Source organism: Bos indicus x Bos taurus, chromosome 7 (assembly GCF_003369695.1).
Source record: "Bos indicus x Bos taurus breed Angus x Brahman F1 hybrid chromosome 7, Bos_hybrid_MaternalHap_v2.0, whole genome shotgun sequence".
NCBI lineage: Eukaryota > Metazoa > Chordata > Mammalia > Artiodactyla > Bovidae > Bos > Bos indicus x Bos taurus.
In genome coordinates, this window is record NC_040082.1 from 48,252,599 (window position 1) to 48,256,825 (window position 4,227).

Consider the following 4,227-nt stretch of genomic DNA (forward strand, 5'->3'; position numbering starts at 1 on the left):
TATAAGACCTGAAACCACAAAATTCCTAAAATAAAACATAGGCAGTACATTTCTTGACATCAGTCTTAGCAACATCTTTCTATATATGTCACTTCAGGCAAGGAAAACAAAAGCAAAAATAATTGGTACGGCAAATATTAAAAAACTTGTGCCTAACAAAGGAAACTGTCAGCAAAAAGAAAAGACAACCAGTTGAATGGGAGAAAATATTTGCAAATGATATATCCAATAGAGGTTAATATCCAAAATATATAAAGAACTCATACGACTGAAACTACAACAACAAAACACAAACAACCCAAAAGAGCTAGATAGATATTTTCCAAAAAAGATATACAGGTGACCAATAGGTACAAGAAAAGATGCTCATCATCACTAATTATTAGGAAAGTGCAAATCAAAACCACAATGAGATATCCCCACACTGGTCAGAATGACTATTATAGGGGTTTCTCTGGTAGCTAAGTGGTAAAGAGTCTGCCTGCCAAAGCAGGGGACATGGGTTCAATCCCTGGTCCAGGAAGATCCCACATGCCCCGGAGCAGCTAAGCCTGTGGGCCACAACTACTGAGCCAATGTTCTAGGGTCCAAGAACCACAACTACTGAGCCCACGTGCCCTAGAGCCTATGTTCTGCAGCAGGAGAAGCCACCACAATGAGAGGCCCCCACACTGCAACCAAGAGTAGCCCCCACTCTCTGCAACTAGAATAAAGCCCATGCAGCAACGAAGATCCAACATAGCCAAAAATAAATGAATAAATAAAAATGATTTTTAAAAAAGAATATTATTTAAAAAAAAAAAAAACAAGAAATAACACTTGTTGGCAAGGAAGTAGAACAAAGGAAATCTTTGTACACTATTGGTGGGAATTAAATTGGTACAGCCCCTTTGGGATGAAGAATAAGTGGTATATATACACAGTAGAGGAGAAGGAAATGGCAACCCACTCCAGTGTTCTTGCCTGGAGAATCCCAGGGACGGGGGAGCCTGGTGGGCTGCCGTCTATGGGGTCACACAGAGTCGGACATGACTGAAACGACTTAGCAGCAGTAGCAGCAGAGTCTTCTGGGTAGAAGGCAATGGCACCCCACTCCAGTACTGTTGCCCGGAAAATCCCATGGATGGAGGAGCCTGGTAGGCTGCAGTCCATGGGGTCACTAAGAGTCAGTCACGACTGAGCGATTTCACTTTCACTTTCCACTTTCATGCATTGGAGAAGGAAATGGCAACCCACCTCAGTGTTCTTGCCTGGAGAATCCCATGGATGGAGAAGCCTGGTATGCTGGGGTCCAGCCCCGGCTGATCCAGGGTATTTGAAGGGGAGACGGCTTCGGCAACTATTTAAATATTCATCAAAAATATAAAGAGTAATAGAATGAGGATAGCTCAGTAGGAAAATTCAGTGGAGAAAAGAAGCTGAGTAGCTTGGTTTACGTGGGAGACCAATAAAACTTCAAGACAAGAAGTTTGCACCACTTACGTAGGCCGCAGGCGTCCTTCCGTTCTCCTGAAGGAGAGGAGACACTGAGGCCTCCCCGGTCGGATCTTAGAAGCCCAGGCATAATAAGTAAGCATGGCGGGTTCCGCGCTCCAGATGGAGACTCAGCCAGAGAGAGAGAGAGAGCGACATGGGGAGACCAGTATTTCGAGGAACTGATCCCAATTCTTTATTTTTCGGAGTCTGTTTTTATACACTGAGATGTTATACAAAAGTCACATGGGGACAGCTGTCCTGACTTTTATTAAAGTCAGGTGCTTCATACAAATGTATACAGAGGTCTTAGGGGTGTTACATCATCTTCTGGCCAGGGGGGCCTGCTGACAATTTATGACCCTCTCCTTGTGACAGTGGTCAGTCAACCAGAACACTTTTTTCTCCAAGGGTGATTACTCTTAAAACAGACGCCACCCAAATAAAGTTACATTCCTATAGGGTGAGGGTGTAGTGGGTTTTAGTTAAGGAAAGAATTTACTTAGCCTAAGGTCTAATGTGATTAATATCAAAGGTTAATACTTATTTCTTCTATATATTCATTAATGTGTGTAAGGGCAGGGGATGTGGAGTCTTAGCAACAAACATTGGCTCAACAAATGAAAAACCCTTCACCAATACAATTTCTAATCAGCCCACTATACTTATACTGATGGTTTTCTAACTTTTCTAAGGAACCTGTTTTTAGAAGGTTTAAAGCATCTCATGCCTCTCATGGTTGGGAGGCTGTGAGCAATCACATGTGGCCGGACAAGCCTGTCAGGCAGGCTAGAGAACCTTCAGAGGAGTTTGTAGGTTGAAACACTCCTATCATGCCCAGGAATTATTATTAACTGGAGCTCTAAGTTAACTCCTTCTCCGAAAGAGGTGGTGGGGGACAGCCCCCCGTAAAGTCAGAGGTGTAGGGGAGAGCACAAAGTAGTAAAGTAGGCAGGCTCTGATTATGGGGGTAGATGCTCAAGGATTTCCAGGGGGACTCCTGAGGCTCGATCCCACCTTTGCGTATGTCAAGCCTCCTTCCTCATGACCTTTGTCATGGGCGGAGTGCCTCACGCCGGCCCCCAACATCGTCAGTAGGCTGCAGTCCATGGGGTCGCACAGAGTTGGACACGACTGAAGCGACTTAGCAGCAGCAGCATACACAGTAGAGGGCTTCCCGGGTGGTGCGAGTGGTAAAGAAACTTGCCTGCCTGTGCAGGAGATATAAGAGATGTGGTTACATCCCTTGGTCAGGAAGATGCCCTGGAGAAGGGAATGGCTACCCTCTCCAGTATTCTTGCCTGAAGAATCCCCCAGATAGAGAAGCCTGGCAGGCTACAGTCCATAGGGTCGCAAAAATCAGACATAACTGAAGCAACTTAGTACACACATATGCATATACAATGGAATACTACTAACCCACCAAAAAATATGAAATTTTGCTATTTGTGAGATGGACCTTGAGGATACTATACTACATGAAATAAGACAGAGAAAGACAAATACCCTATGATTTCACTTAATATGTGGAATATAAAAAACTAATAAACAAAAACAAATGAACAAGCCAAAATGGACAAAAAATACAAATGCATAGATACAGGGAAAAGATTAGTAGCTTCCAGTCGCAGGGTGGGGGGTGGGGGAGGGCCAAACGGATCAACGGCTACAACTGTGTTAGGAAGAAAAGTAACTTTTGGTGGTGAGCGTGCTGTAGTACATAGAGAAGGAGAAATACTCTTGTACACATGAAGCTTATATAATGTTTTAAATCATGTCACCTCAATCTAAAAATAATAATAATAAATAAAAGGGGTTATTAGAAATCCTATATACAGCAATAGGAAACAAAAGCACCTAGAAACAAGCTTTTTAAATGTGCTATACCTGTGAAGAAAAATAAAGTCTGCTAAGAAGCATAAATTAAGACTTGCATAAACAGTTATAATGCATGCTTTAGATTGGAAAACTCAGATTGTAAATATGACCATTTTGCCCAATATAATCTATCAATCTAACTTAATCTCAGTAAAATGCCCAGCTGCATTTCAGCATTGGGGTGGGGAGTTAGAAGATTCTTAAAGTTATCTAGAAGAATTAATGCAGAATTAAAATACGAAAAAGGTAAAATGAGTGGCCCTTTCTATCAAGTGTTAAATATATTACATAATTAAAACAATTTGGTACTAGCATTAGAAAAGACTAACCAATGAAAATACAAAAACAGATCAGACTACAGAGAAATTTGATTAATATGATAAGAGAAACCTTTTACATAGGGAAAAGATTATTCAATATATGGTGTTGGAAAAACTAGCTAGTCATTCTGAAAATGTATTAACAGTAATAAATTTTTGGTGCTGACCAAATATTAAGCACTGTTCTAAATGCTGTACACGTATTAACTCATGTAATCTTTCTAAAAATCCTCTGACATTGGTAGTTCTATTCTACTCATTTTATAGATGAGGAAAATAAGATACAGAAAGATTAAGTGACTTGGCCAAGCTACACAGCTAGTCAGTGACAAAGCCAGGATTCTATTCAGAGTTAAAAATTAAATATTTAAAGGCAAAAATTAATAACCATTAAAAATGCATTTCTTTTCCAAAGAAGACATACAGATGGCCAACAGGCACATGAAAATATGTTCAACATCACTAATCAGCAGACAAATGCAGATCAAAACCACAATGAGATCTATCACCTCACACCTGTCAGAATGGCTATCATCAAAGAGACTGCCAATAACAA